The sequence below is a fragment of the Podarcis filfolensis genome, assembly GCF_964270895.1.
Source record: "Podarcis filfolensis genome assembly, chromosome: 8".
In the NCBI taxonomy this organism is placed as follows: domain Eukaryota; kingdom Metazoa; phylum Chordata; class Lepidosauria; order Squamata; family Lacertidae; genus Podarcis; species Podarcis filfolensis.
In genome coordinates this window covers 65325701-65352365 of record NC_139611.1, presented here as the reverse complement: position 1 = coordinate 65352365, position 26665 = coordinate 65325701, and the positions used below count along the sequence as shown (strand labels likewise).

The 26665-nt window shown below is 48.7% G+C and overlaps 1 protein-coding gene across 3 annotated transcripts in view; it reads right to left on the bottom strand.

Annotated features, from left to right (window-relative positions):
* FGR (FGR proto-oncogene, Src family tyrosine kinase) overlaps positions 1–22321 on the bottom strand; it is a 52492-nt gene extending 30171 nt beyond the window's left edge. The window contains exon 1 of one of the 3 annotated variants that reach the window (XM_083627424.1): positions 21913–22321. The gene's annotated coding sequence lies outside the window, so the exon portion shown is untranslated. Of the gene's footprint in view, positions 1–18353; positions 18376–21912 lie in introns of those variants that run through there. The other 2 variants (XM_083627422.1, XM_083627423.1) reach the window with 2 other exon arrangements.
* Positions 22322–26665: the final 4344 nt, after the last annotated feature.

Sequence of the window (26665 nt, the reverse complement as noted above, 5' to 3'; positions counted from 1 at the left end):
AGTACTTAATTCGTTCCGGAGGTCCGTTCTTAACCTGAAACTGTTCTTAACCTGAAGCACAACTTTAGCTAATGGGGCCTCCCGCTGCTGCCGCGCTGCCGGAGCATGATTTCTGTTCTCATCCTGAAGCAAAGTTCTTAACCCGAGGTACTATTTCTGAGTTAGCAGAGTCTGTAACCTGAAGCGTATGTAACCCGAGGTACCACTGTATTGGGGAGATGGGTCCTTAGACCAGATAGTCTATCAAATAGAGGACTATCCCCTGTAAAATAGGATACTTTGCCACTGCAGCTGTGGGCTTCCTGGAGGCACTTATTTGGCCCCTGTGGGAAACAGGATATTGACCTACACCAGGGTTGAGGAACTTCCTTCATTCAAGGGCTGCATTTCCCCTTGTGGGGACCATGACATGCCAGTGATGGGCCGGGCCAAAGACAAGAGGTGGATGGAGCAATAGATGCGTTTCTTACTTTCGTACAGTTGGCTATTTTTCAGACCCCACCGCTTCTCCAACCTCTATCCAGGCAAGCAAAAGGCATCATCACAGGTCAAGGCACAGAAAGAGAGCATAGAGCAGGGTCAGTGAGGGTGTGGCCTGGAGAGGATCATGAGGGCCAGATGAGATGTCTGGGGGCCACATTCAACTCCCAGGCCTGAGGTTCCACACCGCTGGACTAGACAGTCCTATGTTCCAGCAGGGCCTCTCTTATATTCTAAATACTCTGGGCAATCTCTAGTTCACATGGGGGCACGCTGATTTGATATGATATTTTTATAAAAATTAAAAATGCATCCTCAACTTCTTCCCCAAATACAAAAACAGGAACTAAGAGCAATTTGAGGCTGTTAAGTATTTTTGGGTGGGATTCAACCACATACTGGTCAATTTAAGTTTGTGTATTTACAGTTGATTGGGAGGTCTTGCACAATGGACACACTTCCCCAAAACACTAGACTTTTTATACTACGGAAAATGATGGGGAAATGCACCAGGGAGGGAAGGATCACTGAATGTCATTGAACCTCCCCACAAACAAATGAGAAGGGTTGTCGTTAAATAGCCAACGTCGTCTGCCCTCCATGCACACAAATCAGGATGGTGTTGCTCCATCGACAAGTTGCCTAGAAGCACCCTAAAACAGAGACAGTGTCTTAGAGAATACAGCTGCTGCTATGCTAGGACAAGTGCGAGGAACCTCCGGATGTTGCTGGACTACAACTCCCATCATCCCTGGCCATTGGCCATGCTTGCTGCGACTGATGGGAGGTGCAGTTCGGCAACATCGGGTGCACCAAAGCTTCTCCACTCCCATACCAGGACTCTGTATACTGGGAGACCTGGGTCACATCAATGCCATACATTTGAAGCCCCTGGGAAAGCCAAGTCTCAGACCTCTTGCTCTTTTGAACCAAAGGCAAGGCTTGCTGGCTGGTTACTTTTGCTGTGACTCACAGCCCAACTTTCACTTCCGCACAGTCGCTGGCTGCAATTGGCCCTGAGCTGCGTTTCTCAGAACACAAGAGGAAGCTGGGATGTATATGGTGAGGCTGCAGATCCCAAAGCGGCTGCCCTGGGCTGCGAGACATCGGCTTCTCTACAGCCCCACAGGCTCTGAGTGGGATGTTTTAGCGGAAGGGGCACCTGTGTGACTGTCTCTCTACTCCCTATTCTGTCCCTCAAAACTTGGATAAAAGCTTTAGGCTGTAATCCTGCTAGTCAAAGATCTGGGCTGCAATCCCATGCACAATGTAGGAGGTAGAATCTATTGAGCTGAATAGGACTTACCGTACTTGGAAGTAGGTAAATGCCTTCAGGCTTGCAGCCTTTCCACTCATTGGAAGCGCAACAGCGGTGATCACTCCGTGCCCAACTTATGGGTTAATTCTGTTCGTGTGAAAGTCAATTAACCAAGAGGGGGACTGCAGAAGGGCTGGAAGTGATGCTTAGCCACCCTGCACATGGGCCTAGATGTTTGCTGAAGGAGCATATGCTGGCTGTGCTGTTCCGAGGGAGTTTTTCATTGGTATGTTTGGTTGAATGTCTCCCTGCTGTGTACAAGGCTACGTACAAGACCTGCTATGTACAAGGCAAGCAACACTTGCACTACTACCTTGGCGGCAGCAGGCAGGCTTATCTACCACCACCACCCAGCTTTGCTTCAGGGGCCATCTCAAGACATCTGTCAAAAGAGCGCAAGAGACAGGGCCTTTTCAGTGGGAGTGCCATAGCTCCAGAATGTTTTCCATATCAAAATGAGGCAGGCTGTGTCTTTCCCATCAGAAACTGAAGACACTTATTTTAATTTACATTTTCTCACCCCAACCCACCACCACTTTATCCACAAATATGTATCTTTAGCTCCACCAGTGCTGGTCATTGTTATCTCTCTCACTGCTGAGATATATCTCTCAGCAGTAAGAGAGACAACAGTGATATATATACCGTATTTTTTGCTCTATAAGAATCACTTTTTCCCTCCTAAAAAGTAAGGGGAAATGTGTGTGTGTCTTATGGAGCGAATGCAGGCTGCGCAGCTATCCCAGAAGCCAGAACAGCAAGAGGGATTGCTGCTTTCACTGCGCAACGATCCCTCTTGCTGTTCTGGCTTCTGAGATTCAGAATATTTTTTTCCTTGTTTTCCTCCTCCAAAAACTAGGTGCGTCTTGTGGTCTGGTGCGTCTTATAGAGCGAAAAATACGGTATATATATTGCCCACAGAATATTGCACTGGCCACCCCATTGCTTATGCAGCCGAAACAGTCCCACCCACGAAGAGGAGGGATTGACAGGCTTAGGTGGCATTCTTTTTAACAGGCTTGGGAGAATCCCAACCTTTGTACAACTGCACTATAAAAGGTTGGGGCAGTGGCAGCTAGAAGAAAGCGCATGGGGACTGAGCATGCTCAGTCACCACAGAGCGCCAATTGACAATTGGTGCAGGGGGGTGGAAAGCAGTGACCAGAGCCCTGAACAGAAGCACTCCGTGCTGCAACATTTTGTTGCAGGCCCTGCTTATGATTGCATTCCTGTGAGTTGTTCATTAAGCACTGGGCAAGAGGATTCTCCTTTCCCGTACGTATTGAACCTACTGCTGCCAGTCAGTGGCTTTAGGCTGGAGGAAACCCAAGAGCTATTTTTAGGATTTCTTCTGCATTTTAGGGATGGAGCCGTGCCCAGTTTGCCTTCTTCGCACACACCCTGCCAGCTCTGCGTGACCTGGTCCTGAGGGTCTAAAATTGTATGCCAGAACCGGGTGTGTATGTGTCTTGATGCATGACTCCCTCCCAGGCACCCCATGAATATGAGAGCAGGACCCCAGACAGGGGAGACACACGCAAAAGCAACTGTTAAGCTGACAAATGTTTTGTGAAGATGTGCTTTGTCCTCCCTATTCCAGGTTGGGCACACAGGAGGAGTTGGTACAGGTCCAACATCACCAGAGGCTGCAAGAGTAGTCAACCTGGTGCCCTCCACTAGTTGTTTGACTACAACTCCCATCCTCCTCAACCACCGGACTTGCTGGCTGGGGCTGATACGAACTGGAGTCTGGAACTGGAACTGCAATTTGGCTTCCCCCGGACTACAGATAAAATACAAAGTCCTGTCTGCACTCTACTTTTAAAGCAGTATCGTACTACTTTAGACAATAATGGCTCCGCCCCAAAGAATTCTGGGAGCTTCAGTGTGTTAAGGTTGCTGAGAGTTGTGAGGCAACCCTATTCTCCTCACAGAGCCACAATTCCCAAAGTGGTTTAACAACCAATCCCTCTTACCAAGGAACTCCGGGAAGTGTAGTTTCGTGAGGGGAACAGGGGTCTCCCCACAACTCTCAGCTGCTTTAATGAACTACACTTCCCAGGATTCACTGGGGGAAGCCATGATTGTTTAAAGTGGTATTATACATTTGATTATTTTTCTAGAAAAGAGGTGCTGGAACTCCCCATGAACCCCTCTCTTGTTCTCTTAGAATGGCAATGGTGCCCACCTGAGAGGTGCCAGAACTGAGTTCCAGCTAAAAAAACAACCCCTGCACTGAATGCAGTATAGTGCAGATCCTTTCAGACTGTTTTTATGATGCTGCGCTAAGGTTCCTTTAAGTTGTACGTTCCATATACCACTTGGGAGGTTTTTAAATATTAAGCCATTGAGAAATGCTTTTAAACAAATGAAATAAAACTAGATGGAGAGACCCATCTTCTTTAAACCACATCAAAGCATTGTGAGCCTTCCCCACCATAAATGAAATTTGGTACATTTGCTTCAGATACCATGAGAAAAGAAGTTCACAGCAGCAGAACTGCAAACAAATGCTTTGGGGGGAAGCAACTTTGTGAGGTCTGCGGCCTGTAACACACCACAGCCACCGTATTTGAGAACATTAGCTAAAACAAGGTCCCCTCCACTAGGCTGAGGGTGGGGCAATTAAACCATTTTTACAAATACGTTCTTATTGGGGCTGCAGTCCAGTTAAATGCAATTTAAATTGATTAATCGACTCCCAGCTTGTATGATTAAGCAATCGATTAAATTTACATGCCAGTTTAAAAAAAATCTTCTGAACCAAGAAGCATACGCTGTTTCCAGCAGATATATACACACATCTTTGAAAATGTATTCTGTATGTGTGTGTATCTTTGTGTGTGACAGAGAATTCCTCTTTTAAAATGCAGTTTGCCTCCTGCAATGTTATAAAGATGTTCTTTAAAAAAAGAAATCGGTTGCCAATCTTTCTGGAATACATTATTAGCCCATCAGAAGGTTAACTGAATAATCTAACAGGTTAATTGTTTAAACCAGGGCTGACATTGCCGGAACGCATCTCCCCTCCTCACTGGCTATGCTGTCTGGGGCTGATAGGAGTTGAATTCAGCAACCCCTGGAGGGACACAGATTCCACAGGCCTGGCTTAAACACCAAAGGCCCAGTTTTTTGCAGAATGTCACCTACAAACCTTGCTACCAAATGCTGCTGGGTTTGTTTTTAACAATCACAAAATGCCACATGTAGCCACCTGATATAAGAACCTTAGAAGAGCCCTGCTGGGTCAGAGTCATGCTGGCCCATCCACTCCTGCATGCCAGTCTCACAGTGGCCAACCAGTTCCCTTGGGGAAGCCTGCAAGCCAAACGTGGGTTCAACAGCACTCTCCCTGCCCTGAGATTCTCTGAAACTGCGGTTCACACTGGGATTCGTATTCTGTATTCAAGCTCAGGTACCAGAGCACGAAATCCGGTCCACATCAGTTTATGGACATGGCTTTCCGCATCAAAGTGCATTGAATTAGCACCCATTCACCCACCCAAAACTCTTCCCTTCTTTCTGTTGCCTAAAAAGTTGTCTGAAAACTATGGAGCTACTTCACAACTGACAGAGAACATACGTATTTTGTTATTGGGTACCAGACCACTGTACAGGCATCCCCCCACTTATGGGAGTTCAACTTGTGCGCATTCAGTTTCATGAGCTTGGCAAAACACACACACACACACAAACAAACAAACAAACGGTGGGCATCCGGGAAATTTGTTTTTTCCCTCAATCCTACCTGCCATTGAACCCAATGATGTTCCCACTATACACAATTTCACATATACTCTCAGGTTCTACCAGGGCTATAAACTTTTTCTTTTTTAATAAAGCTGGGGATCTGCGGGTTGTGTTCACCTGGGTGTTGCCCCACACCCAGCAGCTGCCCATGTGTATGTGTTTCAATTTGTAGAATGAAAAAAGTGGTCACCTGAGACCCTCAGTAATTTTAAAGTAGTCCATGGGGAGTGGGATGGAGTTTGAGAAACACTGCTCTAGCATTCAGGCCCTTGCTGCACCATGCATTTCAAGCAGCACCATGCCACTTTAAGCAGCCAAGGCTTCCCCCAAAGAATACTGGGAAGTGTCGTTTATTAAGGTGCTGGAACTTTTTAGGCAGTCTCTATCCCGCTCACAGAGCTGGTTTAACAATCAATCCCTCTTGCCAGGGAACTCCTAGCATTGTGTCTCTGGGAGGGGGATAGGGGGCTCCTAGGGGCTCTCAGCACCCTTAAGGAACTACAGTTCCCAGAATTATTGGGGGGGAGCTATGGCACTTTAAAGTGGTATGATACCGCTTTAAATGTATAGTGCAGATGGAACCTCAGAGCTAATATTGGTAGAAGGAGAACAAAACGGGAACCAGTGCACTCAAGAGTTACTGAAGGTTATACTAGGGCCCTGTTAGTCCACTCAGCTCAACTCTGCAGCAGCCGTCCAGGGTCTTTCCTAACACCTGCACATGCTCTTATTTTTAAAAACTGGAGATGCCTGGGCTTGAACCTGTGACCTTCTGCATACTGAGGACACATCCTTCCACTGAGCTATGGCCCTTCCCTGGTTTCCTCCCACCAACCCACAGGGGGAAACAACCAAAGAATGGCCAGGGAAGAAGATGGCCAAAGTCTTGCTTGCAGATGCTACAAATCACAGCAAACAACAACAGCAAGGAAACTCTATTCTCCTCCAATGGAAGAGATTTCATAAGAACATAGGAAGCCACCTTATACTGAATTGGACCCTTGGTCCACCTAGCTTCATGCTGACTGGCAGCAGCTCTCCAGAAAATCAGAAATGAGACTCTGCTAGGTCTTACCTGGAGATGCTGGGGATCAAACCCAACACCTTCTGCATGCAGAGCAGATATCCTACCACTGAGCTCTAGCCCTTTCCCTGCCATCACCAGTCCCTCTGCTTGCTGCTAATCCCTTTCTCTGCAGCTGAGTTTTCCCCAAGAATAATGAAAGCATCCGTAATTGGAATCCTATTGAAAGCTTAAAATAGCTGAACCCAGGGGGGGCTATTGTTAGAAGTAAGAGAGCCTGACTTTGCATACCCCCTGGGGGCACTCCCCCTTTGACATCCCAGCAGGCTTGTTGTCCCCAGAGGAATCTGGCAGCGTAAATCAACAAGGGAACAGAGCCCAGAATATTTCACAGGCTCTGCCTTCCCACAATGGCAAGGGGAAAGGGTGTTGAGGCTGGGGGTGGGAAGAGCCACAAGGAGGCAGGCTAGGCCTCTGGTTTTGTCTTATCTCCCTTACAGGTGGCGCTTACAGAAAGCTGCAATCTTAGCTTACCTGGGCCCACCACTTTCCCTTTTCTACAGCCATCCAAGTTGATGGCCATCACTGCCTCCTGTGGGAGCACATTCCATTATTCAACTATTATTATTATTATTATTATTATTATTATTATTATTATTATTATTTTACTTAAGACAGGCTCCGGCAGTTGGTTGGACAAGACCAATAGTGGGTCCAACAGTCAATATGGCAATTTCTGCACATGCTGTAAAGGGAAGTGAGAGGCAGATGGGATTGTCAGCCTAGGAAAGTAGCCAATCTAGAAGAAGGAAAACTGATCCTAAACCTCTGCTGTCTTGTGGAACATCTTCAGTAGAAGAAAAGGCTAAGGAGTAACACTACACAAATCTGAAGTGGAGTCCCTAAGATGGTTGGATGGCACCTTGTATGCTTCCTTCCAGCATCTCCTGCTTTCCTTTGGAAGAAGAAAAAGAGTTTGGATTTGATATCCCGCTTTATCACTACCCGAAAGAGTCTCAAAGTGGCTAACATTCTCCTTTCCCTTCCTCCCCCACAACACTCTGTGAGGTGAGTGGGGCTGAGAGACTTCAGAGAAGTGCAACTAGCCCAAGGTCACCCAGCATCTGCATGTGGAGGAGCGGAGACGCGAACCCGGTTCACCAGATTACGAGTCCACCACTCTTAACCACTACACCACACTGGACCACAGTATTAAGGCCAAGAGGGAAGTCTTGTCATCTGGGCAGCCCAGGACCTCCAGACATACTGCCCAGGCTTGCGCCCTGGAGAGGTCACTTCAAATTCTCAAACCATCTTGTCCCAGTGAGTAACCTGGCCACCAAATTTTGCACCTGTTGGAGTTTCTGAACCATCTTCAGAGGCAGCCCCACATATAACACATTGCAGTAATCTAACCTAATCGTTACCAGTGCATAGACAACATAGGCCATCTCTGTACAGGGGTGGGGGGCAGCTGGGCCACCAGCCAAAGCTGATGGAAGGCACCTTATGCCACTGAGACCACCTGAGCCTCAAAGAACAGCAAATGATCTAGAAGTACCCTTAAGCTAAATACCTGCTCTTCAGAAGGAGTGTAGCCCTATCAAGAGCAGGCAACCTCCCATTTTACAGTTCAAATCAGGAAAAATAAATACAGTAAATGGACAAAAGTACAAAGAATCATGGGACGCGGGTGGCGCTGTGGGTTGAACCACTGAGCCTCTTGGGCTTGCCGATCAGAAGGTCGGTGGTTCAAATCCCCGTGACTGGGTGAGCTCCCGTTGTTCGGTTCCTGCTCCTGCCAACCAAGCAGTTCGAAAGCACGTCAAAGTGCAAGTAGATAAATAGGTACCGCTCCAGCAGGAAGGTAAACGGCGTTTCCGTGCGCTGCTCTGGTTCGCCAGAAGCGGCTTAGTCATGCTGGCCACATGACCCGGAAGCTGTACACCGGCTCCCTTGGCCAATAAAACAAGATGAGCACCACAACCCCAGAGTCGTCCGCGAGTGGACCTAATGGTCAGGGGTCCCTTTACCCTTTACCAAAAATCACAAAATGTTTAGGAGTATGCATCCCCCTGCGTCCCCCCAGAAAAAAAGCACTGGCTGACAACATATATGGCAGACCCCACTCAGCGATTAAACAGTGTAGGGGAAAATATCCAACTCTGAGGAACCCCACATTGAAGGCTCCATGAGGCCAAAGAATAGTCCCCCAGCATTACCCTCTGGAAATGACCATCCAAGTAGGACCAGAACCACCACAAAGCAATACCATCCACCCCTTTCTTTTATCTGTCTCAAATATTCCAGCATCCAACCGCATTGGATGTCCTCAAGTTCTAGTCAGTTATTTCTTCGTGCCTTGAATTACTTTATACACTTCTCTCATGCCACCTCTTACTCGTCTTTGCTCTAAAGTTAAAAAGTCCCAAAGGCTGCAACCTTCCTTCGCAGGGGACTCTCTCCATCCCCTCTTGTGGGCGTGAGATGTGGCCTTTGAACTTCTGCCCAACAACCCAAGTTGCTGGCGAGGAGATGGCAGCCTGCACACGGAGGCAGATGGTCATGGACAGAAAGGGCTTAGCCAGGAGATGCTGGGATGTAGCAGGTCCTGTCAGGTGCAAACGAGAGAGCGGAGAGTCAAGCAGCAGAAAAAAAGAGCCCCGCACATATGCTAACCCGCTGCCAGCCCTGAGAAGAAATGTGTTTGGAGGAGGGGGCTGTAGCTCAGTGGCAAAGAAGCTGCTTTCATACAAGAGGTCCCAGGTTCAATCCCAGGCATCTCCAGGTAGAGCTGGAAAAAAACTCCCATCTCAAACTCTGAAGAGCTGCTGCCAGGCAGTGTAGGCTAGATGGCCCAATGGTCTGACTCAGAATGCAGCAGCTTCCTATAGTCTTGGGAAAGGGACGAAGCTTAGTCACAGAGCATCTATCTCTCATGCAGAAGGTCCCAGGCTCAGTCCCTGGCATCTCCAGGTAAGGCTGAGAAGACCCCAGGCGGAAAACTCTGGAGAGCTGCTGCCAGCCAGTGCAGACACTACTGGGCTAGATCAACCCCAATCATCTGTAGAAGGCAGCTTCCTATATTCATATATTAAATTTGTTCTGTTTTTAAGGCAGGCTGGGGAGCCTCTTGCTCTGCAGACTTTGTTGGACTCCAGCTCCCATCAGCCCCAGCCTGCACAGCCAGTGGTCAAGCAAGCAGGAAGGAAGCTGCAGTCCAACAGCATCCCTGCCTAAAAGCCTAACAAATTTATTTTTTGGGGGCTCTGCTTGCAAGGACTGGATTCTGCTTCCCTTCCTCTGATGAAGTGGGCCGCAGACTTGCGAGGCGATCATCTCTCAATTGTTCAAGACACAGCTGCCCTTCCGAGACTCCCTGCTACACTTTGCACTGCATTGTGGGGAAGGGGATATATGTTCTAAGCCAGGCAACTGGGACCTTTACAAGCGAAAGAGAGGGTCCGAAGCACAAGCCAGAGAGGAAGTGGTGAGGGCGTTTGCTGGAGGGAAACCGGATGGAGACAGGAAGCCACCAGGATTCCGGTCCAGTTCACAGCAGCTTCAAGGAGGAAGCTGAGGAGGACTGCGGAGGGGATGGGGGGTGGGGTTTGGGGGGCGAAAGGCTGCTGAGCTGCATGCAAAGGAATGTCCAATGAACAGCAATATAAGCGGGCTTGAGATAGGGGAAATGGGAATAGAGGGCAGGGTGCATCGTGGGAGGGAATCTCCTCTCAAGGGCCCCTGAAATGGGGAACCTCTTTCAGCTCGAGGGCCACATTGCCTCCTAGGCAACCATCTGGGGACCCAGTGGGCAAGGCCAGAGGCAAAAATAAGCAGAATAACCAATGAGAACCCTGCCTTGGGAGAGCAGCCTAGCTTCTACACAAACCTTCACGGTCCCTTCCCCATCCACGCAAACAAGAGGCATTGTTCTCAGAGTCCAATGACACAGCCAGGCAGGAAGACTCCAGAGGGCGGCAAAGCAGGTCTGGTAAGGGGCGTGGCCCAGGAAGAGTCCCAAGGGCCAGATGGAAAGGCCTGGAGGGCCACATACGACCAACAAGCCTGAGGTTCCCCCACCCTGGTCTAACCCTCCAGTAAGAATTGTCTGTGATCTGATGCAACCCAGGAGGTGTGGGAAGAGGGGCCTGGTTTGAGCAGAGTGGGAGGGTCAGAACAAAATGCTCTTCAGACTTCGGAAGGCACACTGAAGTCTAGCTATGCTCTGTGCCATAGACTGTATTCTGCAAGACACATGAATTGCCTTAATTATCGGAAATAGAAGAATCTGGGACTTTCCAGGGTTTCACATATATGGCAAGAAGCAAAAAGAAAGGAAGCAACATCATGTAAGTCAGGGAAGGTTATGACAGGAAGAAATGGCTTGGGTCACCTAGTTGTGCAACCTCACCCCTTGAACCCACACTGATTTGGCCCTGGTGTTTTCTAACCATCATCGTCACTCCATTTCCAGTGTACTATTTCAATCCTGCCACTGTTCACCTGAGGGTTAGAAACTTCCTTTAAATTATAAAACAACACTTTGCCAGAAGCTCATCTCTGGAGTGTGCACTGTGACCAGTTATCTATTACTTGCAATGAGGCAGTCGGGTGTACTGAACGCACCAGTGGAAACTCAGAAGCTGCAGAGACACCATACATTTACAGCTGTACCTCCCAAGAATCATAGAATCATAAATCCAGGAACTGTAGTTTGTTAAGGGTGCTGGGAAATGTAGCTCTGTGAGTGGTAAACTACAGTTCCCAGGATTCTCTACCTGCACTCTAAATGTACTTTAAATGTACAGTGTATATACAGCCTATATTTAATCTTGGAGGGTTTCCCGGGCCCCGTTCACCTAATTAGGTATAGGGTACAACTGATGACATGGGCTCTAAATCCATGGCAGTTCACATCACAATCTACAAGCTTATAAAAATGTGCCACAAGGCATTTAATTTTTTTCAGATGGTATCTGTTTCGCAGCCCAGGTCAGGAAGTTATCATCTTCCATGTCAGATTAGCCACGTCTGTGACCTCGGTGACCTTGCATTCTGTTTTCTCTCTTAAGCCCCACCTGATGCCCTCCAGATGTTTTGACTGCAACTCAGTCGGCACGTCTGTTTGGCAAAGGCTGCTTCAGGCCAACATCTGTCGCTTGACAGGTGGTGGTCCTGCCTACCTGTCAGAGTTGACCTGCAGGGGTAGGTGAAGCTGACGCCAGCAGGATTGCACTCTCTACTCACCAGCTGGTGAGTGCAATTCTGCTGACTGCAGGGGTCTGCTTTGCCAGCTTGCTCCCCCAAGAAGGATCAAACCCCACCCATCAGCCAATGCCACCAGTGAAGGCAGCTGGTGGAGTGATGGGTATGGTTTGGGGGAAATGGCCTGGCAAGCCAAGATTGGCCAGAGGTTGCCTATCTGGTCCAATACCCAGCTCAGTGCAAGACATTTGCAGTTACTGATGAGCACCCAGCCTCCGGCGAAGGAGAGCCAACCACCGCCCAAGATGATTTTGTTCCACAACAGACAGCTCTTACCACTAAGAGGTTCCTCCAAATATTTAGCCAAATCCTGCTGCCTTGCCATTTCTATCCTTAAACTGCAATCCTTACAGCCACTTAGCTAGGAGTAATCGCCACTGAACCCAATGGGACTGTGTAGAAATAATCTGTTTTCATTTTTAAAAGATTTCTATTCCACCTTTTGAACAAAGCTTCCAAAGTAGTAAACATTTCAGATACAACAAATTAACACTAGAGATAAAATAATAAGATAGAAACACACACACACAATAGAAGTAGTAATAAATAGGGGATGGAGTAGAAATTTGTTTGGATCACATTTTGAAGTGAACCAACCAAGTTTGTACATAGATTGGAGCACAGCTGCCAAACAGATTCTGTGAATTTTCCTAAATGATTTCAGTTCAAAAATGCACACCAAAGAAGCCTATTTTATGGGGGCAAACGCATCGGAAAGCATTCAAAAATGTGTGTTTTAGATTAAGAATATACATGGTTCAAACGCAATTTCTTTCCCCTCATGCTTTTAGGGAGGGAATCTGTCCAAATGAGATGGAACTAACTCACAACTGGGTGCATGTGAAACTGACAAAGTGGAAATGGGCTGAGCTGACCATCCTTAGCAAAAAAATAGTAATCATCCACTAAAAACTAAGGGAAATAACCTGTGTCTTCATATGGTGCTAAAAAACTAGCGAAGCAGATGCCAGACAAGTGTTTCTGGGGAGAGTACAGTATTCCACTAGCAGGGAATGAAGCTCCTGAACCAGGGGCACCCGTGGTCTGCAGAGCAGAGTCTGGGAACCCCTGCTCCAAACAGGAGATTCATAGGAAGGAAACAGTGGGTGACAGGCAATCAGTGGCTACACTATGCACAGATTAGGCCATGACCCTTTATAAATGCACATTTTCATTTTTAAAAAACCTTATACCCGCAGCACCATCTGTATCCAGATTAAGAAGGAATGTGGAATGCTGAGATAGATACCACATCCTCCTCCACTAAACATGAACTTGAAACACTTCTCGGGTGAGCTCTCTGGTACTTTCCCAGCAACATTTAGCCAGAGATTGCCACAGTTGTGACGTGACAGCCGTCATGAGGGTGTCCAAAGGAGAAGGCACTAAGCAAGCATTTTCTGTTTGCTGGGTTAGGGCGAGAAAGCAAGAGGTTCACGAAGAGGAAACATCATCCCCAAGGCTGCATGAGTCAGTGGCAGGGCTGCGAAGAGGATCACTCCACCTCTGAGAACATGTTGCCTCTCTCCATAGCTTCCTGCGCGATGGAACATTTGGGAGTCACCCAGAGCAGAACGATGCATCCAGCAGAAACCGTGGCAAATAGCCAGGTCTGCCTTATCAAGAAGCCAAGTGAATCTGCTGTTTAGGAAAACACATTCCAGAGCACTATGGCGGGGAGGAAGCACCCGGAAAGCCATGCTAATCTATTTTAAAGCACCAAAAGGTCTATTAGATCCCTTTCTGCCTTCTACATGCTCTTTCTGTAGAAGAGGGCACTTCATGCTATTAAACATGCAAGAGCCCTATCTTCTTCTTTTTGCATCTGGCCACACATACCTTTGATGCCCAGGTGCTGCTGAGGCCAATCAACAAGGTGGGGTTGTCTCCATCAAGTCTGTCTCATGAGCTTCACAGCCATTGACTTGGCTGGCTGACACAGTGTCAGCTCCTGACCTAGAGAGGGCTCTTTGTACCTTTAAATATGCTGTTGAATATTCCACCAGCATAGATGGCTTCTCCTGTCATAGGAACATAGGAAACTGACTTATACTGAATCAGACCGTTGCTCCACCCAGCTCAGTACTGTCTACACCAGGGGTCAGCAAACTTTTTCAGCAGGGGGCTGGTCCACTGTCCCTCAGACCTTGTGGGGAGGGCCGGACTATATTTTTTGGGGGAAATAATGAATGAATTCCTATGCCCCACAAATAACCCAGAGATGCATTTTAAATAAAAGGACACATTCTACTCATGTAAAAACACGCTGATTCCCAGACCACCCACGGGCCAGATTTAGAAGGCGATTGGGCCAGATCTGGCCCTCGGGCCTTAGTTTGCCTACCCATGGCCTACACTGACTGGCAGTCTCTCTCCAGGGTTTCAGAGAAGGGATATTCCCAGCTCTACTTGAAGATGCCCCCGATTGAACCACAGATCATTTGCATGCACTGCCCCTTCTGCCACTGCCCCTTCCTACTGCAGGAGATTAATATTTTCACTGGTGCCCCAACACCAATGTGATGTTCTATCAGCTGGAACATATGAAGAGCCTCCATGATCAGGTGAAAGACCTATCTAGTTCAGCATCTTGGACTAGACCGATGCCTACAAGAAGCCCGCAAGAAGGCCTTAACACAACAGCCCTCTCCCACCTTGTGATTCCAAGCAACTGGCTTTCTAAGGCATTTTGCCTCTGACAGTGGAGGTAGAAAGGAAGCAGAAGAATCAGTAGCGGAGCTCAAGATTTGCATGCAGAAGGTTCCCAGTTCAATCCCTGGCATCTCCAGGCTGAGCTGGATACTTCTCAGAACCCCTGCACAACCACACTGGCAGTCTGTGTTAATACCAAGTTCCTCAAACCAGCGTTTTGAGTTGGTATTATAAGGCAACGGCCTATGTTCCTAAGAATGATGGCAATGCAAAGCAGGGGGGAGCTTGTAGTCTTCTGCACAAGGAGCCCACTCTCAATAGCAGGTACAGTGGAACCTCAGTTGTCGAACGTAATCTGTTCCAGAAGACCTTTCGACTTCTGAAATGTGAGACAACCAAGGCGCAATGGGTGGTCAGCAATTTCAATGGGAAAAAAGGGAGAAACGTGCCTTGGAAGCCGTTCAACTTCTGAAGTGCGTTAGGAAATGGAAGCATTCACTTCCAGGTTTTCAGCATTCAGGTTCCGAATCGTTTGGCTTCCGAGATGCTCAAAAACAAAGGTTCCACTGTATTTGCACTATTACTTGTTTCATTTACATCCTGCATTACAGGAGGGTAGGTGTCAGTTAACATTAAGGAAAAGTTCTTGAATGGATGGAACCAATTACCTAGAAGCGAGGCCTTCAAGCAAAAGCAAATAGCCCTCTCCTGCTGGGGATGCTCTATTGGGGATGCTCTGGGGATTTATTGCATCAAATCAAAGCTAGACTAGATGCCGCATATGGCTCCTCCCGGTTCTGTGATTATATCAATTAAAGCAGGCATAGTGCCCTCCAAATATTGTTGGACTGGAGCTCCCATCAACCCCAACAACTGGCTATGCTGGATGGGAGTTGAAGTCCAACAACATCTGGGTGGTGCCATACTAGATACTCCTGAATTAAACAGTCAACATGGTTTTGCTCAGTGCTGAATGGAGGCACTGGGCAACCTGGATACACACACACACACAGAGAGAGAGCACAATACTCCAGGGGGCAGATTAAAGCTTTTGAGAACTTGGTCTGAAAGAATGCAAAATGCCTCTGTTGTAGCCCAGCACTGACTGGATGAAGACAATAAGCACCACAGCACACTTTGCATGCTGAAAATGCTACTGAAAAATAAACTGCCATACATTGTGCAGCTCCAGATACAGAAGCACAAGGTTACACAATAGAGAGTAGATGAACATTCTTTCCTTGTTCCATTCAAATTTCTACTTGCCCACACTTCCCAGATGCCATTGAAAACCTTGACTAGGCAGAGGGCTGTCTTGGGGAGGAGAGGGAATTGCGGGGGCTGCTTTGTATGCTGCTACATCTTGTACTTGGTGATTTCCTGAGTACAAACTGCATGTGCATGGTGGCGTTTCTGAATGGCTCACATATGTTTAAACAGAGGCTTCAACCCTGCAGAATAGATACCAGTGGGAAGGTGGGGAGGGGTGCAGATCGTGAGGGTTTTCTAGGCAAAACCCTCCACTGAAACACGTGTGAGCTGTTAATAAAATGGCATGGTGGTGTTTGCTTGGCCGTGCAGGTTAAGAACATGAGATGAGCCTGCTGGATCAAGCCCAAGGTGCATCCTGTTCTCACAGTGGCCAACAAGATGCTTATGGGAAGCCCACAAACCAGAAATGAGCGCAGCAGGCTCATAGAAGGACAGCACAGCAATCCTGGCTAGCAACCGTCAATAGCCATGTCCTCCGTTAATTTGTCTAATCCTTTGTTCAAGCCATTCAAGTTGGTGGCCATCAATGCCACCTGGGAAAGTGAGTTCCATAATTTAAAGTACAAGTGGCATTAAGAAGTTCTTCCTTTTATCTGAATCTTCCAGCGTTTAGCTTCATGGGATGCCCAAGACTTCTAGTGTCATGCGAAAGGAAGGAAAAGTTTCCTCTATCCTCTTTCTCCACACATGGTGCATAATCTAATAAACTTACACTGTGTCACCTCTTACTCGCTTTTTCTCTATCAGGTTGTGTGCAGAAACTGATTCCATAGCATAATTCTGAAGTAGCTCTGTTAGATCAGACTCATCATTTAACCCACTGCTAAGTTTTATGCTCCCAGATGCACTCATTTCACAGGATGGGCTCCAGCACAGGTGTGCTTGCTTCTTAAATCTCAAAATGTGGCCTCTTCCACATTATTAATGTTTGCATGCTCTCTTTATGTATTAAAATATTTTTCCTTCTTTTTCCAGGCAGCAAACAAGAAATCTTGTGTGGCTTGTCCATTAGGATGATGAGCAACTGCCCCACCAACCTCTGTCTGCCCCTTCTTTTGAAGAGCCACTTTCCTCTTCCTTGGTCTCTGTGTTGCCCTTGTAAAATTCAGCAGGGAAGAGGATGGAGGCGGAACTAGGATTAGTTGCCTTTGCTTGTTGTGGGTTCTGGCTCCTCCCAATCAGGCTGTGGCTCCGCCTCCCTTGGCCTCCCTGCATTCTGCCCTGCCAGTACTAATGGGCACCAACCACCATGGTCAGAGGGCCCATGCGGACATGTGGGTGTGGCTCCCCCACCTCCAGCAGGCTGCTTGGAGGGGAACAGATTGCATGAAGGAGGCTTCTGAAATTAGCACAAGGACCAGAGGTTGATTCTCCCACCCTCAACCAACTCTAATGCAAAAGATTATCCTCTGCTTTCACACATTTGCTGCTGTCCAGTCCAAAACTCTGGTCATCCCAAATGCACAGGCAACCCAAGAGTTCTATCATTCTGCATAAGCACAGCCAGTGACTGTTGCCATGACAGTTAGTCATATACTTCCACATCTGGGGCAACCGACCTCCCAGTTACTAGAGATAGACTTTTAAAGTAGATCAGGCATGTCCAAAGTCCATTTTGGGGGCCTAATCCAGCCCACTGGTCAATTTAATCTGGCCCCCGTTGCAGTATATGTCCTGGGGTAAAAAAAAGCTCAACAACTTTGGTCGCCCCTCATGCATGTTCACTTCATCAAATCTGGCCCTCTTTGAAAAAACGTTTGGGCACCCCAGAAGTAGACTGTGATCCAATACAGACAAACAACTTTTCAGCTCCTGAAGACACACCCATTTCAGCAAGCATTCCCCTGAAGTGAACTTGGGATTTTATAGTTTTGACTGCTTTCAATTGTTATGCTCTTTTAAACTGTTTTATTGTGTATTTTAGTTAAGGGTGCTTTAAAATTATTGTGTACTTTAGCTGTGGATTGTTTTTGTAGTTGTAAACCACTTAGGAGCTATAGTATCATAAAAGTGGTACATAAATTAAACAACAATAACAACCCCCTTGTAACAACATAACTTGAATATTATGCTCCCCTATATCCTATCTGACAGTGCAATGAATTTTCAGGCACATTTGTCTTTTCAATCACAGTGCAGTTGCTTTAGAGCTAAGCCAAATATGTAGAACATAGCAAGTTGACATCTACCAGACCAAGACCATTGGTCCCTCTAGTGCAGCAAAGTCTATACTAGGGATGGGGAACATGTGGCTCACCAGATGTTGCTGAACTCCCAGCTCCCAACATCCCCATCCATTACTCACACACTCTGGGGCTGAAATGACCTGAAGTCCTACAACAGATGGAGGACCACTTGAGAATTTTTCCTAGGCCTGCCTGGAGATGCTGCAGACTGAATGCTGGCTTCATCCCCAGCATCTCCAGGTATGGCTAGAAGAACACCTGTCTGGAGAGCTACTGCCAGTGAGTATAAATCAGGGGTGGGAAACTTCAGGTCAGGGAGCCAAATGCAGCCCTTCAACCCTCTCTGTCTGGCCCTCAGGACTCCTCAGTCTACACCCACTTTCACGCTACACCCCTCACTCACCTTACATAGCTCAGTCAGTAGAGCATGAGACTTAATTTCAGGGTCGAGAATTCGAGCCCCATGTTCAGCAAAAGATTCTTGCATGCAGGGAGTAAGCTAGATGACCCTTCCATCTCTATGATTCTTTGATTCTGTTATTCACACCCTATGTGAATGTTTTTGCCTGGCTGCAGCTCTGATAGTGCTTCTTGCTTCATTGGATGGAGGCCGTGTGAATGTGTGTCAAGTTAGTCATGTGTTCAAAATTTGCATTCATTGCTCCACCCACTTTTGCCACCAGCCTCGCCCAACAGTGACACACTTCCCAGGAGGGAATGTGGCCCTTTGGCTGAAAAAAGTACGAACCTAGAAGGACCAATGGCCTGACTCAGTGTGAGGCAGCTTGCCTTCTTCTGGTGCTCTCGCTACGTTGCTGAGACCTTCTGCATGCAAAGCATGTGCTCTCCCACTCAGCTGCAGCCCCTGCCTCGCAGGGACTGTCCTTCTGAAACCTGATAAAAATACTCTCTCCACAAAGTGACCCAGAGGAAGGCGCAAATGCGAGCGAGCGCACACACAGAGGAAAGAGAAATGTTCATTTCTGCGCAGGAGTAGTCATAGTAACCCTTTCCCCATAAACCCTATCTATCACCTCCCCCCAGCTCAACCTCTGGCTGAGAAAAGCAGGACTTCCGCCGGAAGGAGGTGCCAATTCCCGGATCTGTGAGTGCTGGAGGAGAGGCAGAAACTGTTGGTCACATTCTGGGAGAAACCCCCCAGTTTTGGGAAGCAGACAGGCATTTTTTTCTTCATTTTTTCTTTTAAAAGAAGAAGAACAATGCAGGAGAGAAACCAAGGACACAAGTGGGGTGGGTCGTTCCAAGAGAGAAGGAAACAAGCTGTTTCCCTCAGCGGCTCTCTCGGCATAACTCTGAGACTCCGGAATGTGTGCTGAGGCCTGGTCGCCATGCGCATGGTTAGAAGGGGGAAGCCTGGCAGTAGGGCAGTGCTGGGGAACCCGGGTCTGTAGGTCAAGTGCACCTTCCAGGTCTATCTAACCCTCAGGACTCTCCCCAGGCCACTTCACCCACCCATCCGCCCTGCCTCAGCCCTCAACAATCCTGCGCCACACCTTCCTTGAGTGCTTTTACCTGCCTAGATAATGCCTCTTGCTTGCCCAGATGGGCAACAGAGAGGGGGGCATGAATGTGTGTAAAAAGTCAGCCAATGTACTAGGGCTGTCTTAACCATATGCGGCACCAGGGTGCAAAGATCCACCCAGTGGCCCCCCAGGTTGCCCAGTGCCAGGCATGCAGGAGGGTGGAGCCAGCCAGCCACCTCAGTGTCTCGCTGGCTCGGTCGCCCCCAAACTCGCAGCACAGAACTGCCTGCAGCAAAAGAGTCAGTCGCAGCACTCAGGCCCCAGACTCTCAGCCTGGTGCCCCTGAGAGCCTGGCGCCCGGATGCCCTGCGCCCCTGACACCTATGGGTAAGACGGCCCTGTATGGTACATAGCTAACAACCACATTCAATCTTCCGCCCACATTTGCCTCTGGCCCCGTCCACCGCTGCTGACATCTTGCGGCCTTCAGGAGGTTGCCTAGCACGAAATGCGGTCCTCAGAATGAAAAAGTGGTTCCCCTGTCCCTGAGTCTGGAGGACTTTAGGCAGTGGTGAAACTAAGCTTTGTTTAACCCGAGTCAAAGACCCAGTTTGGCACCCCCCTCATGTACATTTGCGTACACACACAGAGGCTGGGAGGCTCCATAGTGCCCCTCTGGAGGTTTCACACAGGGCAAAAAAACCTGGCTAGCCCACCCCACCCCCGTACCTACAGCTCTGCTTTAGGGCAGAAGTGCGGAGCCCCACTCCGCAGGAGGGCACCCAGAAAGACAGCTGGCTTACTACCTTTTGTAATGTAGCAAGAGGGAGGCATGCTTTGCAAAAGACCACCAAGTCCGGAACCCAAGAGGACCGAAGTTCACTGGTGGGGAATCACGGCTCCTGCGAGGATGCCGTGACTGCGACTCCTGCGTGGCACAACTTCTCTTAAGGCGACATTGCCCACGCTCTCTTCACAACATGAGCGAAGAGGGGGCGGGGCTTGGGAAGAATCTTATCAATGGCCAGAGAGCTGGAGGGGGGTGGGGGAGAAAAGATAGCTTAATTTTACGCCTCTCTCAACATCCGATCTGGCAGATAAGCGGACACGGGGGAGGGAAGAGCCGGAGAGGAAAGGGAATGAAGAAAGCATGATCTAAACGATGCAGCTCCGGCCCGGGCAAGAAACGCGAGACTGGAGCGGGCAAGGAGAAAGGCAGGCAGGTGGTCCACAGGTGTCTGGTCCAGCGTCAGAAGGGATTCTCGTAGGTCGCCGGCCTTACAACGATGGGGGGAGGCGGAGGCGAAGGGCACTCCTACGCTACGCACGCACATATACACAAACCGCTTCTCCCCCTGCAGGGCTGGAGCAGCCGGCAACTCACCCCCTTGGCTGTTTGCTGCCGAGCCTTTTGTTGCTTGCTGTGAGGAGCGGCTGGCAAGGGAAGGATTTATGGCCCAGGCGTCCCCAGGGAGGAGAAGGCGGTCGGGGGCGAGGGGGCGTCAGTAGAACGAGAAAACGTTCCCCACCCTCTCTCCCCAGTTCCCAGTATAAGCAGCCGATTCTGGTCCCGATCTTGGGGCGGGTATCACAAAAGGAGCTTATTGATGCCTCACTCCAGCTGCTGAAATTGGAGGCGGGGGAGAGAGAGGAGAGGACAGTGGTTGCTTCTCTTTGCCTGCACATCCTTGCACGAAACGGGGATGGGTGGGAGGAGGAAACACAGCCGGGGGGGGGGCGGAGAGACAAAGGTACATCAACCTGTGCCCATCAAACACACCTCCTTCTCTCTCTCTCTCTCTGTCCGGCTCTCTCTCTTCCTTCTCCTCCCCACCTTCGGCTTGCGCAGTGTGGTTTACCAGGGAGATTGCGAGGGCTCCGGAGAGCGTTACAGCTCCCCATCCATCTTCTCCTCCTCCTCCCACTGACACCACCACACTGCAGTTCCGGGAACGGTGCTGGACCCCGAGAACACCCCCTTCCTCCCCGCCCAATACTCTGGGGGAAGTCACTCCCCTGAGCACCCACACATGACACCCTCCTCCCCAAACGCTTTCGTACATTGGCCGCCCCCACTAGCCACTCTTCGCCCCCCGATCATTTATTTAGGGACGCGTTTCCTCGCCCCCCAGTCTCCAGCTTCCGCGGCCTGGGCTGCTCTTCTTCTCTTCCTCCTCCTCCTCCTTTCCTAGATGCAGCAAAAAGCCACGGAGATGGCGAAGCTACTACAGGAAGGCGACCAGACCCCACTCTTCTCTCTGTATTTCATATATATATATATATACACACCCACACACCCACATACATATATACATGTATATATACACATGCACAGACATATATATACAGGAGGGAGGGGTATCCTCCCGCAGAGATCCTAAGCCCCTGACCCCCAACTCCGAGCGCGCATCCACAAAGCCGCGCACCCGCCGCGCCACTCAGCTTCGAAAAGCACCGGAGATCGAGGGCTCGCCTTACCTGGAACTGCTTCGTCCCCTCGTCCAGCTTGCTCGCCCGCTACGCGTCCCTCTTTGCCCCACTGGCAGGACCAGCGCTGGGGTCGCTTCGCTTTTCCTCCCGGCGCTTCCTCTGCTGGGGTTGCTCCTTCCCTTCCCTAAAAGCGCAGGGAAAGTGGGCTTGGACCAGCCAGAGTACTTCCTGAGCGCGCAGGCATGTGTGTGCGTGCGCGTGTATCTGTATATTCCCCGGACTGACCCTTCAGCTAGTGTAAAGCCACGAACAGAAAAGCACCTCCTCTGTTTCCCCACCTTCCTTCTCTCTGCCCTCCCCTTTCTCGCCGAGCAGAAGCTCATTGTAGGAAAGCGGGGGGAGCAGTTCTCTAGCTCGAGCGCCTCTGCTCCAGCGCCACCGCCCCCAATCAGCTGTCAGGGCGGGACCCCCGACTCGCCAGGTCCCACCCATTCATTGATTGCCGGCTTGCTGCTTTCTGGAGGAGGGAAGGAACGGCCAATCAAGGGCTTCTCTCATGGGTGGTTGGTTTTTTTTTTTAAAAAAAAGGCATGTCATGTTGGTTCAGAAGAGGAAACGTTCCTCCTTTAAAATTATTCTTAGTCTTATTCACTGCCTAAGGGTGGGCGAGTGCAGATCCCCATCCTTAGAAGGGCACTTCCGGAATACTACCTGTGTTCCTACTCTGGAAAAGCCCTAGAACATTTTTTTTATGGAGAGGCCTGATCAATGTGAGTTAGGCAATAACTAAGGCACATTGACACCCTATATTTCCCCTAAAGGGGACACATGATTTCCCTTAAAGAATCCTAGGAACTGTAGTTTACCCTCAACAGAGCTACAATTCCCAGCACCCTGAACAAACTACAGTTCCCAGGATTTTTTGGATGGCGGGGAACCCATGTGCTTTAAATGTATGTTGGGGGTGTGGTCTGAGCCCTCTGCTTCTCATAGGCCCTCATCACAGAATCTATTATAGTTTCTTTTACTGTATAAGGGGACATTCACGCCTTATCTTTAATTCTTTGGCTTTCCCCAAAGAATGCTGGGAGCTGTAGTTTGTTAAAGGTGCTGAGAGTCGTTTAGGAGTTCTGTTTCCACACATGGAATTCCAGTTCCCAAAGTGGTATAAACAACCCCTCCTCACAGGGAATTCTGGCAACTGGAGCTCTGTGAGAGGAATAAAGGTCTCCTAACAGCTCTCAGCAAATGACAACTCCCAGGGTTCTTGGGGATGATGGGAGTTGTAGTCCAAAAACAGCTGGAGACGCATCTTTGGGAAACCCTGTTATAAATCATATATGTCAATAATGTATGTCAAATGTGTTTTAAGGTGAGAACAAAAAAACCTGCAGTAGGGATCGGGTAGTTGGTAGAGCCCGAGAATCTCAGGCTTGTGGGTTCAAGCCCCACTCTGGGCAAAAGATTCCTGCATTGCAAGAGACTGGACTAGATGACCCTCATGGTCCCTTCCAACGACAATTCTATGATTCTATGAACCTGTGGCTCACCAGATGCTGCTGGACTTCAACTCCCATCAGCCCACCCAGCATGGCCGATGGTCAGGCATGATGGGAGCTATAGTCCAGCACCATCTGGAGGGCTTCAGGTTCCCCATCCCCACATTGGAGGTATTGACCAAAGACTTGCAGGGCTGTTCTTTCGTGGTATTGGCATATAGTTCCAAACCTCACCTATGGTCCGTGCTTTTTTTCTGGAGGTATGCCAGGGTATGCATACCCCTAAACATTTTTAGGGGGGGGGACCACTGCCTATAGTGCATAGTAACTTCTCTCAGTAATCCTCAGAGCAAGCAATGCCGGGGGCTGTTCATTCTGCACATCCGTTCAAGTACAAAATCTAGTATTGAACAAGAAGTGTAGCATTCTTAAACTCTCTATGTTCCGACCTCCCCCCTTTAAAAAAGGAAGTTTCTAGTCCTCTTAGGGCATGCTCATGGCAGCTTCCCATATTTTCAGTTCAGTGCATTAGAGCACCATCAAAAGAGCAAAGAACCCACAAAACCTCACACATACACTAAGTAGAAGAATAGAAGCATTGCCACCTGACCCAACCCTCCCTCCCCCTCTTTCCTTCCTAACCTAACACCGTATGTAACACTAATGTCTCACAACAAATGAAACTGACCTCTAGAAAATGCAACTTGAGAAAAGAGACAATGCATGTATTTTTGTAAACTAAAAAATCAGAGAGAGAGAGAGAGCGCAAAGAACCCTGTACCCTGTCCAAGTGTGCTCCACAACATCACGATTCCTCCAGGGTAATTGTGCAAGGAATCAATACAGAGTGAGCCTTGGTTACAGATAGGTCTGCCATAGTCAAAACAAATTTTTTTTTTCCTTCCAGTAGCACCTTAAAGACCAACTAAGTTAGTTCTTGGTATGAGCTTTCGTGTGCATGCACACTTCTTCAGATACACACTTCTTCAGAGTGAGCCTGGGTGACATAAGATTTGCAGGTCATAGAGTGCATAGACAACTTCAGTTAAATGATCTTGCCTGTAGTCTAAGAGAAAAGCTTGCAACTGTGTGCAAAATTTCTGGTGAAAGCTTAGCAGGCAGGAGAGAGGATGACAGTGGGCAGACTTCCAGTAGACTTGAGTGGAGCTTAAATGCCCTGCCTAGCTCACAAATCCAAGGTTCTCCACCATTACTTCCCTTTACTACTTCCTTTATAAATTCTATACCTTCTTTGTTGGCTTTACAAATCCAAACTCTTCAAAAGTGTGCATTTTAGAAGCACAATGCCCTTGTCAAAGCATGTCAAATATGTGGAAATTGACACATTTTCCATAAGTTATTATTATGCAGAATTCATAGAATTGGAGAATGGGAAGGGACCTTGGGTGGTCATATAGTCAAGTGGGGCTAGGTGCCCATTGGGATTTGCTAAGGCAGAAGCCTGGGAGACCTACAGGAGGTGGAGCCAGAGCCAATGACGGGCAGAAAAGCAAGAAGACAATCAGAGTGGTTTAACAATCCACCCCTCTTCTGAGCTTGATAGCTCTGTAAGGGGAATAGGGGTTTCCTAACAAATTGCAGCTCCAGTGAGTGTTTAAAGTGGTATGATACTGCTTTAAAAGTAGAGTGCAAATGAGGTCCAAGTTGGTTGCCTTCACGGCCTCTGACCATAATAAATTTCATTTTCATCTGCGTTGCCCGCCAAAGGTCCCAGGTTCAGTCCCCAGCATCTCCAGGTGGGGCTGAGAATGTCCCCCATCTGAAACCCTGGAGAGCTGCTGCCAGTCAGGGTAGGCAATACTGAGCTAGATTGCCCAGTGCTTTGACTCACTTTAAGGCAGGCTTCCTCTGTTCCTATATGAGAGGCTCTTAACAGCTGGGAGTTTGTTCATTTCAGCCCACGCAGAATGTGGGACATGTAGAGGGATTCTCATCCCTGGGGAAAGATGCCAAATGGGGGAGAACTCTGAGCCATGGGCATAGCCAGGATTTGGGGGGGCAGGCCTTTTGTTAGGGGGGGACAGAACCTCAGTTAATTATGTATTTTTATTTATTTTTATTGATTTAGGGGGGCAGCTGCCCCTCCCTGCCCCCCTCCCAGCTATGCCCATGCTCTGAGCTGGTGCACAGCTCCAAATTAATCCTAAATGGTGATCAGAGTCCTGTGGTTGCCCGCCCACCTCCCTCCCTCAAGACTAGCTGCGAACACAGAAATAAACTGTTACTGATTTAGGCAGGCAAAGCAGAGCGGAGCAGCTTCACAAAGGGAAATAAGTGGGAAGAGAGGATTCGAGAGGTGGAGGTGAGAAGCTGAAATGCCACTGCTCCCCCTGTCATCTGGCAGTGTGAGAGGCAAGGAAAGGTGTTCCTGCCCCCCGTTATTTAAAACAACGACGAACCCAATAGGTATAACTATTGACTATAATCCTATGCAGTTTTTTTCCAAATTGAGAGCTGCCACAAAGGTAAGAGAAGAATACAAATGGGACCTGCAATAAAATGTTGCAGTGTAGCAAGCCAACTGTGCCCTCTCCAGGGACACTCCATTCTACCCCATCCCTGCCCCCCAACACCTCCCCACTTTCCCATTTCCTCTCGCAGCAGTCAGCTAGCATTCCACATTGGACTGTTTCAGGGACCCTGTCACTGCCATGCCCCCCCCACACCCCTGCAATAAAAAGAAGCTATAGGAACAAAGGAAGCTTCCTTGTCCTGAGTCAGATCATTAGCCTATCTAGGGGAGTGTTGTCTACTCTGACTGACAACAGCTCTGCAGGTTTTCAGATATGGGACAATCCCAGTCCTACGTGAGGATGCTGGGGGATTGAACCTGGGACCTCCTGCAGTCTTTCACCCACACATGGGTGCATAGGAAGGTGCCTTATGTGGAGTCAAATCAATGGTCCATCAAGTTCATGATGGTCTCCACTGAATGGCAGCAGTTCTCCAGGTTTCCAGGCAGGGGCCGCTACCTGGGGGTGTTGGGGATTGAAAGTGAGCCTGGGTCCTTGCCTGAGCCTACAAATACCTCCCTCTGGCACATGAGTGGAGATACATAAGGAGCAGTTTTTGGAGAATTGAGTTCAGTATTAGCATGTGACATAGAATCATAGAATTCTAGAGTTACCAGCCTTTCTCAACCTGTAGGTCCCCAGATGTTGTTGAACTACAACTCCCATCACCCCTAGCTAGCAAGGCCAGAGCTCAGGGATGATGGGAGTTGTAGTCCAACAACATCTGGGGACCCACAGGTTGAGGATTGCTGTAACATGCAGCTGTCC